We start from the raw sequence: 14,541 nt of genomic DNA, 5'->3' as shown, positions 1-14,541 counted from the left end.
TGCCAGGTTAGAAGTGGAGAAGAACTCAGACAAAATGGACTTCAAGCCAAAATTACTCAGAGGAGGCAAACACAGTCACTAAATATGGGTCAAGAAAACAATGTAGTATGAAGACATAACATTATAAATATGTATGCACTAAACCCACCTTCATAAAACAAACACTACTGACATTTAAAAAAATCACATAAACGGCACACCCTACAGAGGTCCAGAGGTGTGCGGAACACACCCAATCAGCCTGCTGCAGACAGGCAGCCACCTGGTTCCACACTACAAAGATGCAGAGGACACCAGACCACCAGACCAAGGTACTGAGTTCCACTGCTCCCGGCCCAGAGCCAGGATCTTCTGAGCTGCCGTCCCACTGCTCCTGGTACAGAGGAAGGGGCTTCCCAGTCACCATCCCTCCTGCTGCTCCCAGCCCAGAGGAAAGGGCTTTTGGGCCACCTTCTGTCCAGCTGCTCCTGGCCCAGAGGAAGGGGCTTCCAGGCCACCATCCCTCCCACCACTCCCAGCCCAGAGGGAGGGGCTTCTGAGACGCCATCCCACTGATCCTGGTCCAGAGGAAGGGGCTTCCCAGCCACCATCCCTCACGCTGCTCCGAGCCCACAAGAAAGAACTTTTGGGCCACCATCACTACCACTGCTCCCAGCCCCTGTCCCACCTCTCCCAGCTCAGAGGAGCTAATCTGTGCAGGTGCTAACAGCCCCCAGCCCCAGTCTAAATGAGAAAACACATAAATAAGTCTCAAAACCAGACTTCCAGATCACCTACAGCAACCCCAAAGGGAAATGAGGTGGAACACTCTGATAATCAACCACCTGGACCCACTGAACTGGCAACAAAAGGGGATCTGGAAAAAATGAAATCAGAAATAATTTCTCAGATAACAGGACAAATTGTGCCCTTAGTGCAAGACATGATTAATAAATCTAGAGAGGAGCTGAGGAACATAATGGAATCCCAAAATAGGAAACAAATGGAATCCATAAAACAGATGCAAATAGATTTCCAGGACATGAAAAACTCCACTGAAAGTCTACACAGCAGAATGAGCCAATGTGAGGACAGAATTTCAGATATAGAAGATAAGATTGCAATTAGTGACCAGGAAAAGAAAAATTGCTTCAAAATTATGAGGGAACATGAGAAATCAATCCAGCAGCTGCTAGATGATGCAAAAAAGAATAACATAAGACTGATTGGGCTCAATGAAGAAACAGGAGAGAGTGCAGATGGCATAAAAAATCTCTTCACAGAAATAATGGCAGAAAACTTCCCAAGCAGGGGAAAAGAGCTTGACATACAGAGAAGTGAGGCATATAGGACTCCAAATAGCCTTGATCAAAAAAATCTACACATAGGCATATAATTGTTAAGATTCCAGAAACACAACAGAAGAACAAAGTTCTCCAAGCAGTCAGAGAAAAGAAACAAATCACATACAAAGGAAAGCCCATCAGAATCACAGCAGACTTCTCAACACAAACCATCAAGGCAAGAAGAGCTTGGAGTGACATATTCCAAGCCCTAAATGAAAACAGCCTCCAGCCCAGATTGATGTACCCTGCAAAACTATCTTTCAAAATTGATGGAGAAATAAGATACTTTCATGACAAAGAGCACCTTAGGAACTTCTTGAATATGAAACCAGCACTCCAAAGAATTTCACACAATATCCTAGGAACAGACATTGAGGATCACAACCCCAGGAAGCAAAGCAGAATGAAACCATCTGGCACGACAAGAAATTAAATGTAAAGGGGGAGAACCCAACAAAAAGAGAAAGTCATGGAAATGACAAGTCAATACATTTCAGTTATAACCATCAACATTAATGGTCTCAATTCACCAATCAAAAGAAACAGACTGGCAGAATGGGTCAAGAAGCAAAATCCAACAATATGCTGCATACAAGAAACACACTTAATTCAAAAGGAAACTCACAGACTGAAAGTTAAAGGGTGGAAAACAATTCTCCATGTGACAGGAACCCCAAAAAAAGCAGGAGTAGCTATCCTTTTGGCAGATCAAGTAGATTTCAAACCAACACTAATTAAGAGAGATGAAGAAGGACACTACATCCTTGTAAAGGGAAGAATCCAGGAGGAAGAGATGACAATCATAAATATCTATGAACCAAACACTAGTGCACCCAACTACATAAAACAAATACTAACGGACATGAAAAGCCATATATGCACTAATACAATTGTAGTGGGGGACCTCAACACCCCACTGTCACAAATAGATAGATCAACTAGACAAAAAATAAGTAATGAAATACTAGAACTCAATCAAATTCTTAAACAAATGAACTTAACAGATGTTCACAGAGTCTTCCATCCCACAAAATCAGAATACACATTCTTCTCAGCTGCACATGGGTCATTCTCCAAAATAGACCACATACTCACACATAGAACACATTTAAGTAAGTGCAAAGGAATTGAAGTTATCCCCTGTATATTATCAGACCATAGTGCGATGAAATTGGAGATCCATAGCAAAAGAAACTCAAAAAATTTCATAAACATGTGGAAATTGAACAACACACTTCTGAATAACCAATGGGTCACAGAGGAAATTAAAGAAGAAATCAGTTCGTTCAATTAAATGACAATGACAATACAACATATGAGAATCTATGGGACACAATGAAAGCAGTCTTACGAGGGAAATTCGTAGCAGTGAATACGCATATTAGGAAAACAGAACGAGCCCAATTAAACAACCTGATGCTGAACCTCAAGTTTCTAGAAAAAGAAGAGCAGGACAACCCCAAAGCTCATACAAGGGAGGAAATTATAAAGATCAGAGGAGAAATCAATGCAATAGAGACTAAGAGAACAATACAAAAAATCAATGAAGTCAAGACTTGGTTCTTCAAAAGAATCAACAAAATTGACAAACCTTTAGCCAATCTTGCCAGAAAAAGGAAAGAAAAGGCCCAAATCCATGGAATTAGGAATGAAAAGGGTGAAATGACAACAGACCCAGAAGAAATCCAGAGGATCATCAGTACCTACTTCCAAAACATATATGCCAATAAGATGGACAACACAGAAGAAATGGACAGATTCCTAGATACATATGAATTACCAAAGTTGAACAAAGAAGACCTAAAAATTCTAAACAACACAATATCAACGAATGAAATTGAAAATGTAATTAAAAACTTATCAACTAAGAAAAGCCCGGGCCCTGATGGCTTCACCGCTGAATTCTACAAGACATTTAGAGAGGAACTGCTGCCACTGCTGTTTAAACTCTTCAATGAAATTGAAAGGGAAGCAATACTCCCAAATTCTTTCCTGGAAGCAAGCATCACCTTGATCCCCAAAGCAGAGAAAGACCCAACTGAAAAAGAGAACTATAGGCCTATCTCACTAATGAACATAGATGCAAAAATCTTTAATAAGATACTGGCAAACAGAATGCAGAAGATCATCAAGAAGATCATACACCCTGATCAAGTGGGATTCATCCCAGGGACGCAGGGATGGTTCAATATACGAAAATCAATCAGTGTAATACACTATATCAATAGAGCCAAGGACAAAAACCATATGATTCTCTCCATAGACGCAGAAAAAGCATTTGACAAAATCCAACATGCATTTATGATAAAAACCCTACAAAAAATTGGAATAGATGGTCTCTACCTCAAACTGATAGAAGCCATCTATGAAAAACCAACAGCCAATATCATACTAAATGGTCACAAACTGAAATCCTTCACACTAAAATCAGGAACAAGACAAGGATGTCCACTATCACCACTCTTGTTCAATATAGTTCTGGAAACATTAGCCATGGCAATTAGACAAGAGAAAGAAATAAAAGGAATAAAGATAGGAAATGAAGAAGTCAAATTGTCATTATTTGCAGATGACATGATACGCTATATAGAAGAACCCAAGAACTCCACCAAAAGTCTTCTAGACTTAATAACCAAATTCAGTCAAGTAGCTGGTTACAAGGTCAACACTCAAAAATCAATAGCTTTCCTCTACACGAATGACAGACTCACTGAGAGAGAAATAGGGCAAATGATTCCTTTCACAATAGCATCCAAAAAACTGAAATACCTAGGAATCAGCCTAATGAAAGAAATGAAAGACCTCTTCTCTGAAAACTATGGCACTCTGAAAAGAGAGATTGAAGATGATATCAGAAAATGGACAGACATCCCCTGATCCTGGGTAGGAAGGATTAATATAGTGAAAATGGCCATACTTCCAAAACTGCTATATAGATTTAATGCAATTCCAATTCAAATCCCAGCACCATACTTCATGGACCTTGAGAAAACAATCCAAAAATTGATTTGGAACAAGAAGAGACCCAGAATAGCAAAAGCAATTCTAGGTAACAGAGACATGGCAGGGGGTATCACAATCCCCAACCTGCAACTCTACTACAAAGCTACTATGATAAAAACAGCATGGCACTGGCAAAGAAACAGACTTGAGGACCAGTGGAACAGATTAGAAGATGCAGAAACAATGCCAGACACACTCAGCCATCTCATCTTCGATAAAGGAGCCAAACACCCTCACTGGAGGAAAGATAGCCTCTTTTATAAATGGTGCTGGAAAAATTGGGCTTCAACTTGCTGAAGATTAAAATTAGAGCTGTATCTCTCACCATGCACTAAACTAAAATCAAAATGGATTAAAGATCAAAATAGTAAAATAGAAACTCTGAACCAGTTGGAACAGAGGTTAGGTAGAACCCTTGAAGACATCAGTGTAGGAAAAGATTTTATGAACAAAACCTCAGTTGCTCATGAACTAGCACAAACAATCAACAAGTGGGATCTCTTCTTATTAAAAGGCTTCCGCACAGCAAGAGAAACCACCAGCAGTGTGAAGAGACAACCCACAATGTGGGAAAAAATCTTCACCTGCTCTTCCTCAGACAAAAGTCCACTATCTTGAATCTATAAAGAACTTAAAAAGATCAGACCTCCCAAATTTAAAGACCCAATCTGAAAATGGGCATCTGAAATGAACAGACAATTCTCAGACAAAGAAGTAGAAATAGCAAATAAATACATGAAAAAATGTTCAACATCACTGGTCATTCAAGAGATGCAAATGAAAACAACACTGAGATTACACTTCACTCCAGAAAGAATGGCTGCTATCATGAAATCAACCAATAACAAATGCTGGCGGGGCTGTAGGGAAAGAGGAACCCTACTCCACTGCTGGTGGGAGTGTAGACTGGTGCAAGCACTGTGGAAATCAGTATGGAGATACCTCAAAGAACTAGGACTGGAAGTCCCATTTGACCCCGCTATTCCACTGCTGGGGATCTTCCCCAAAGAATTCAGAGAATCATGCCACAGTGATATATGTGTGCCCATGTTAATAGCAACACATTTTGTAATAGCTAAAACTCGGAAACAGCCCAAATGCCCATCAACTGGAGACTGGATAAAGAAAATGGGGTTTTTTTATAAAATGGAATACTACTCAGCCATAAGAAATGAGAAATTAGAGACATTTATAGCTAAGTACATGCACATTGAGGCGATACTCTTAAGTGAAATAAATAGGACACACATGTATAAATACCGAATAGTTTGTCTTGTGTGAGAAACTGAAAGTGTAAATAAGGACTAAATGTATAATAGGTCATGTGAAATAGGAAGAAAAGGGGCAAAGGGGAAGGAAGTGGGAGGGCTAGGGGAAAGGATAGAAGGGAATGGGATTAATATGAGAAAATGGAAAAATAGGAACAAAATCTTTATACATAGGGAGGAATGGAGGGGTTGAAGGGAGGGCTGGGCAAGGATGAAAAATAAGAACCAAGAGAGACTATGTAAAGGTGCAAATTTCCAAGAATGAATGTCATTATATTGTATGCCTAAAATGTACCAATGATTAGAATGAATAATCAATAATGTAAAATAGGAAGAAAAGGTCCAAAGAGGTAGTGGTAGTGGGAGGGACAGGGGAAAGGAAAGAAGGGAAAGGAAAAATGATGAGAAATGGAAAAAATGAAAATAAAGTCTTTGTAGATAGGGAAGGGTGAAGGGCGTGAAGGGAAGGCTAGGAATGGGGAAAAAATAAGAACCAAGATGCATTATGTAAAGGTGCAATTCCCAATGAGAAATGTAATTGTGTACCTACAATGTTCCAATAAAAGAATTTAATAGAAAAAAAATCACATAAACATCAACAAATAATGGGGCACCTGAATACTCCAATGTCACAAATAGATTTAGACAAAAAAATCACCAAAGAGATATCAGAGTTGAATAAAATCTTTGAACAAATAGACAAGATATCTACAATGTGTTCCACCAAACAACAGAAAACACATTCTTCTCATCAGCACACAAAACTTTTTCCAAAATAGACCTCATACCTGCCCATAAAGCTTGTTTAAATAAATGTAAAAGAATTGAAATTAACCCATGCATATTATCAGGTCATAGTTCAATGAAACTAGCAATGGATCCAAAAGAAAGCCCAGAGATTATGCAAACATGCACAAATTAAACTACACTGTTGAGTAATCAGTGGGTAACAAGAAATTAGACAGTTCCTAGAAGCAAATGATAATGCCGTTACAATATTCCAGAACCTATGAGACATAATGTAAGCAGTCCAAAGAGGGAAGTTTATACCTGTGAATGCCCACATCAGAAAAAATGAATTCACATGATGGAGCAGAAGACTGTACAAAAACAAGAACAGTAAATGTATTGTATACCTAAAATGTACCAATAAAAGTATTTAAGGAAAAAAAAAACAAGAACAGTCCAAATCCAAAGCTGCTATAAAGAAGAAATTTAATTTAAAGATCAGAGCAGAAATTAATGAAATTGAGACTTTAAAAACACAAGATTAATGAATCAAAGAGCTGGTTCTTCAAAAAAACAAACAAAATTGGCAAACCCTTAGCCAACTTTACAAAAAAATCAAAAGGAAAGAAAAGACCCAAATCAATGCAATTAGAAATGACAAAGGTAACATCACAATGGATACTGAATAATCCTGAAGATTATACATAACTGCATTGAAAACTTGTACTTCAATAAGTTAGAGAATACAGAAGAAACAAATAGATTCCTAGACACATGTGAATTAACAAAACAAACTAACAAGGCATAAAAACCCTGAATAATCCAATAACAAATGATGAGATTGAGGCAGTAATAAAAAGAAAAACTACCATCTAAAAGAAACCCACGACCTGATGGATTACCACGAATTCCACAAGAACTTCAGGGAAGATCTAATACTAATACTCCTCAAACTCTTTAATGAAATTGAAAAGGAAGGAGGACTGCCAAATTCATTCCTAGAAGCTAGAATTACCTTGATTCCAAAACGCGACAAGAATTCCACTCAAAAAGAAAACTACAGATGAATCACTTTAATGAACATCAATGCAAAGATTCACAAGGCACTGGCAAAAAGAATGAAACAAATTATTAAAGAAGACACACACCATAACCAAGTAGGCTTTATCCCAGGGGTGGTTCATTATACGCAAATTAATAAATGGGACACATTGCATTTATCATTAATAAATGGGACACATCACCTATATCAACAGATTAATGGATAAAGAAAATGGGGTATTTATGCACAATGGAGTACTACTCAGCATAAAAAACAAAAAATTTGTGTCTATTTTAGGAATGGGTAATGTTGAGAACACAATATTAAGTGAAATAAAGCAGACCCACAAGCTTAAATATCACATGGTTTCTCATCTATGAGAAACCCAAAGCATAAATAATTAAAGTAAAGAGCAAAATAAAAAGATAGATAATAGGAAACAGAGAGACAGTTCTTTTGCAAATTTCAAGAGGACCTAAAGGGTAAAGGAAGGGAGATGGGTGGAGAGAAAAAGGGGATGCAAAATGAATCAAGATGTGTTAGGCTTTTTTAAACAACTCTTCACAGTGAATCACAATGTATTCATTATGTACTGCAGTCATGTACTAGTAAAAAACATTTTGAAAGAAAAAAAATCACAAATTCACCAGTATGTTGAAATAAAAGAAAATATAACACTTGAAAATATTTTGAGGGATCTTTGACAGTAAACAGACAAAATAATATCTCTACAGTCACAAAACTGCACAAATGCAACATGCAGTTTGGGAAGTTCTAGAATCAGTGGACAAAATAACAGGGAAGACCCCAAAGGTAGCTTTGAAGATTCTAAGTTGATTGTGTTCTACATCTGTGGTGGTTAAGTTTAATGTGTCAATTTGATTGGCTTAGGAGCCACCCATGGGTTTAGTAATGCATACTTCTAATGTTGGGGGGGGTCATGGAGGCATGACCTTGGGCACCAGATCTGGTCCTTTGTCACCTCCTCTCTGGCACTGTTCCCTTGATCTACTTCCTGGCCACCATGAATTAAATATCTCTATTTCACCATGGCCTTCAATCATGTTGTTTCTGTCTTGGCACCAGCCAGCCATGGACTAAATGCCATGAAACTGTGAGCCAAATTAAACTTCTCTTTCTTTAAATTGTGGGTTTTTGGTATTATATCCCAGAGATAGGAAAGCAGCCTAATACAACATCTTACCAAACAGAGTGAATGGCTACCAGGAGAGATAATGACAACTGGACTAAATCATTAATATCAGTTGGAGATCTCAAGAAACAGTCAATTTCCAAATAAAATTGACCCAAGCCCCCTTTAAAAGCATTCATTGGGCCTTTTGCTTATGTCTCACAAAGTCATCAAGAAAGGGCAGAGTAAAAGCACCAATTTTGGAGGTTGCATGATATTCGCTGTGGGAAAGCAGACCCTAGCTTGGGTTTCGATGGAGCTGAATGTTTTGTGATGTCTTCATTCCAATTCCAGTCAGCAAAAGTGGATCTGTGACACCCAGCAAGCCGCAAGCTGCAAACTGCATTCCTCATGCATGGGCTGGAACCCTGAGAGTGAAAAATGTAGGAATGAAAAGAAAATAAATGAAGATAGTTCTCATGCAAAAAAAAAAAAAACCACCAATTTTGGGTCATAGTAGGTTGTGTTGTTTTCCTTCAATTAGTGGTGTGACAATGTAGAAAAGAAAAAAATAACAGATTTGGGAGGAGGTTGCAAACTTTCACATGAAAAATGGCAAACATCCAGAATATATAAAGAGTCTCAAAACTTAGTAACAAACACTTCCACTTAAAAATAGGTAAAGGTTTCAAGTAGACTCCTTTTCAAAAGAAGATATACAAATAGCCAATAAAAATCATGAAAAAGAATGTTTAACTTCAGTATCTATTAAGGAAATACAAATAAAAACCAAAATGAATTGCAGTTAGAATGACTATTATCCATCCAAAAGAGAAAAAAATTACAAATGTTGGCAAGGGTGTAGAGAAAAGGGAACTCATACACTGTTAGTGAGAATGCAAATTGGTACAGCCACTATGGAGAACAGTATGAAGATTATCAAGAAACTAAAAACAGACCTACTATATGATCCACTTATCCTGCTTCTGAGTATATATTCAAACAAAATGATAGCAGCACACCATAGACATATGCACACTCATGTTTGTTGCTGTACAATTCACAATTGCTAAGATATGGAATCAACCTAGATGGATATTAACAAATGAGTGGATAAAGCAAGTGATTTTGTGACACACACACACACACATATATATATGTGTATATATATATGTATATATATGTGTATATATATGTGTGTATGTATATATATGTGTATATATATTATTTAGCCATAAAAGGAATGATATCCTATCATTTGCAGCATAATGGATAGAACTTGAGGATATTATGTTGTCTTAGTTACTTTTCTTGTTGCTGAGACAAAATACCCAACATCCAAAGTTAAATGGGGAAAGGTTTATTTAGCTCACAGTTTATAGAAGTTTCTGTACACAATCAGCTGGCTCCAAGGCAGAGTGGCTTGGCAGAGGGGCTTCACAGAGGAGAACAGTTCACAGGAGCCACAAGGTAGCAAACAACAAGGGACCTTAACAGCATCTTCCATCTCCTCTTATCTTATTCACTCTATCAGGATTAGGGCAGTCCTAAACCAATTAATGTACAGGTCTAGTGCTCACATACCCTTATTGCCAGTATCACACACTCTAGGTTGAGCCACCTCTGAAAAAAGCCACCTATGACTGCATGAGGCTTTGGGGGACTATCTAACCACAAGCCATAACATATGCTTAGTGAAATACAATCAGACACAGAAAGACAAATACCATGTGTCTCGCTCATATGCTTCTATTATGGGAGGTGTGGTGGTACACGCTTATAATCTCAGCCACTTGGGAGGCAAAGGCAGGGGAATCACAACTTCAAGGCCAGTTTAGCCAATATAACAACCTCGTGTCACATGCCTGTAATCCCAGCACTTTGGAAGGCTGAGGCAGGTGGATTGAGACTTCAAGCCCAGCCTGGGCAACATAGTTTCAAAATATAAAAAGGGGCTGATCCAAAGGCTCTGGGCTCAATCATCAGTGCTGCAAAACAATTTTTAAATGAAAAACTAAAAATAAAATACAGTAAAAATAAACTTTAAAAAGTCAGTTGGGTTATGCAATAACAAATTACAAGATGCTGGAAAGGAGGGAAGGAGGGATAGTGGGAGGTTGGAAAAGCACCTAACCAGTTAGGTAGAAATAATAAGTTCTAGAGTTCTATAGGACAGTTCTATTCTACAGCACAGTGGAGGGAACTACAGCTCACAATATCCTGTTATATATTCTATGAACTAGAAGACAGAAGACCAAAGTCTCCAATCACAGAGTAATGATAAGAAAATTGAAACTTTACCCTAATTTGATCAGTAGGTGTTGTATACATGTTTTTGTTTTGTTTTGTGGTTGTGGGGATTGATCCTAGGGCTTTACCATTAAGCTACAGCCCTAGTCCTTTCTTTATTTTTATTTTAAGACACAGTCTCACTAAGTCACCCAGGTTGGGCTCCAATTTAGGTCTTCCTGCCTCAGCATCCCAGAGAGCTGGGATTACAAGAGTGCACCCTCATGCCCAGCTTGTATACATGTTTTGGAATATGACACTGAAACCCATAAATTTGTACTGTTTAAATAATAATAGAAAGAAAATAGAGAATTGCTGGAGTATGCTGATAATTTTTTAAATGATCAAGGAGGAAGAATGAGCCACCTTACATAGCACCTCTCACCCAACAGGGCATTCCATCCCTCCAACCATCACTGAAGATGAACTACAAATTTCAAAGTCAGCATCCTCAAGCACATGACAAGGATAAAGAGCAAAAAAGCAAAAGTCCAAACATTTGAGTAAAAATGACACCACCCAAGCATGGCCAACAAAGTCAATAAATAACATCTGAGAAAACAGAATCGATATATTCACAATCATGGAGAGGAACTCCAAATTAAAATTTGTCTATAATTACTATCAAATATGATTGTTTTGAGATAGGGTCTTTAAAGAGGTGATTAAGGAAGAATGGGTCTTTTAGAGTGCACCCTACTCCAATCTAACCAAAGATGAAGAAACACAAGGGAAGACCAGAGGGTACAGACACAGAGTTAAGATCATATGAAGAGGCAGTGAGAGGAGGCCTCCTGGAAGCCAAATAGGTAGGGCTCAGAGGACATCAATCCCCCTGACACCTTGATCTTGAACTCCCAGACTCTGAAACATAAGCTTCTGTAATTTAAGCCACCCAGTTTGTGGTATTTTGTTAGGATACCACAACCAAACTAATATAATACTGTAGTGATATTCTCAGGGATGAAGTCAGGAGGATTTTTGTTATGAGGAAAAATGAACTAAACAGTTTGAAAATTTTAAATGTGATTGTTTACATTTAAATTTTCTAAAAAGGTATTTGAAATAGAATATATACATATATATGAAGAATGAATCGGTGAGCTAGAAGATCAAGCTAAGTAATTCTCTCAAAATGTGGTACAAAAGAAGGGTGAGACAGAAAGCCTGAAGGAAGAGATGAAAGCCATAAATTCAAGAGCTTCAGCAGTTATCTGGTAGGTGTTCCAAGGAGAAAAGAGGTAATAAAAAAGAGGATATACCATCGACTCACTGAAGAAACTTCCTAGAGCTAAAGAAACACCTGAACCTTTTCATTCAAATGGATGATCAAATGCCAAGCAGAATGAATTGAAGAACCACAGCAAAACATATCCACATGAAATTTTAAAACTCCAATCAAAAAGATAATTCTGAACACTTCTGGGGAATGAAGATGAGAGGAATAATGTACTAATGAATGAGAATTAGATAAATGTCTGAAATATCAGTAGCAACACTGGATACTAGAAAATGTCGGCATACCATATTCAAAATTCTAAAGAAAAATCAACATTGAACCTACAATCCTATCAGCCAAATTTCAAACACAAAATAAAGATATTTTTAAGTATGAAGAAGAGAGAAAGCTTAGCTGTTCACTTCTTTTGAAATAACTTCTGAACGATGTCTCCAAAAAATTAAAAACAAAATATAATGAAAAAGAAGATGTAGAATACAATGTACTGTAGAAAGCAGGAAAAAGTGGCTGTCAAAAGTTGCTGGTGTGTTTTTAATTTAATAATCATTTAGAATGAAGATCATAGATGATCTCAGCATGACAGGCATGGGGCTAGGCAGGAGGACAAAAGCAGGGGCGCACTTCTCATTTGGGGGTAATGCTAGACACTCATTAATTCTAGACTTAAAATTGAAGTCCATAGACTTAGGTATCCATTGGTGAGAAATCTATGCCTTCTGGAAGTCACAAAAGAAGGGAAATGAAGGATCTCATTAAGATCATTAATTGTACCAAGTGGCTGCTAACACATGGCCGATAGCATGAAGAAAACAAGTCTTTGAAAGTAACAGAGAACAATGACCATCCCCAACTGCCCCTTCCATCCCTTGGCCATTTGTGTTGGAAGACAGACTGGACCATGATCAAAATCATAGATGTGGGCTTAAATTCCAGCACCCTATTTAATAGCTGTGTGGCTTTGGTCATGATACTTATGTCCCTGGAGCAGTTCTTTGTCCATTGTTAAAATGGAATTAATGTAGATAAATAATCTGTGTTAAGCCTCTTGGAAACCTGTGCTATGGACAAGAATATATCTCTAGGCAGAGTCTGAGACTCTCCCTCACTCCAAGCCACCTTCTGGAGTGTTGTTTTGTTTCATTTTTCTTTCCCTTTCTCTGTCCACTATCCTTAGGAATTTTCAGCAGATCCAAACTCTGAGGCAGCTGTAGGGAAAAGTTGGCATGATGGGCTTGCTGTAGTTGGAGCCCATAATGTTTTCACCAGAACCAAACAGGGCTGTCATCACAAGCCATGGAACTGCATAAATCTCTGTGGGCATTGCTGATCTCTATCTACCACCCTGAGGCATAGAATTGTGTTCTCATGTGCCTCAAACCACGCTGGGTCACTCATATAAAGATGTGGACAGAACTGTAGAAAAAGGCCTTAGGATTCATCTCTTACCATCAAAAGTAACATAATTATAGAGGAATGTTCTTGCTGATTTAAAAGATGCTTTTTGTTATGTTGACCTATTCTCTGTGTTTGTTGTTTTGTTTTAAATGTTCCTCCTTACATGTCCCTTCTTTACCATTTCCAAGCCTAAAAACTGTGGGTTATCTCTAATCAGTCATTAATGTTCTAGTTACCCTCAGTTAGTGAATACTTGAAGAAATTGGGAATTCTTGAAGTTCTGGTAGTTACGAAGGAAAAGACAGCAAATAATAGGGTACAGAAAAGCCTCAAGTAAAACTATATGGGTATTGTTGGGTACCCATGACGTAAGGAGACACAAAGTCTTTTGTGTTGCAGAGTCAAAATGTGTCATCTAAATTAAATAACAACCATCTAATTTTTTAGCTAAAAAAAGTCCTGGTCCTTTACATCTATCTTCATATATAAAGTAATTTTATATACTTTATATAAAAAGATTTTTAACCTTTTTGATTTAAGTATAGGTAAAGGCTATATAATTGAAAAAATGCAGTTAACTCAAATACATGAAAATACGTGGCAAATCTGTTGGTTTATTGAATTTCTAGTTAGTGGAGGATTTACTAAATAGTTCCTTTAATTTTCCATCTTTATTCTCCAAAGATTTCTTTAAAAAGTCATCACAGGGCCGGGGATTTAGCTCAGTGTTTCCACCACCTGCCTTGCAAGTGCAAGGACACAAGTTTGATCCCTGGTACCAAAAAAAAAGTCATCACAAAGCCTTATTCAATAAGTACATTGCACTAAAAGTGCAGTTTTTTCATTAATGAGCTCTTATTTTAAAATGCCTCAGAAATATCATATTGGCTTTTAATTTATTGCAAATGATCTGATCTCAAGGGTTGAATATGGCAGGTTAGACTGACAGTATACTCACCATAGATGATGATATTATGTACTTTTGCAAACTCTGGAAAATTCTGTTGACAATTTACCTCATTCTTATAGAAAGCTAAACATACAAGAATATGTCCAGATTTCATCATGACATCCAAACACTTTAAAGCATGCAGCTTTCCATTTACTGTATTACTGGC

At 37.6% G+C, this 14,541-nt stretch overlaps 1 long non-coding RNA gene across 3 annotated transcripts in view; it reads right to left on the bottom strand.

Moving 5' to 3' along the window:
- Positions 1-14,541, bottom strand: part of LOC110348612 (uncharacterized) — a 337,086-nt gene that overhangs the window by 225,190 nt on the left and 97,355 nt on the right. The window lies entirely within an intron of this gene.

This window comes from Heterocephalus glaber, unplaced genomic scaffold (assembly GCF_053883595.1).
Source record: "Heterocephalus glaber isolate CG9 unplaced genomic scaffold, H.glaber_assembly_v1.0 deba00000122, whole genome shotgun sequence".
Classification (NCBI taxonomy): Eukaryota; Metazoa; Chordata; class Mammalia; order Rodentia; family Bathyergidae; genus Heterocephalus; species Heterocephalus glaber.
Note: the sequence above shows the minus strand (reverse complement) of the source record. Positions and strands in the feature narration are given on the sequence as shown.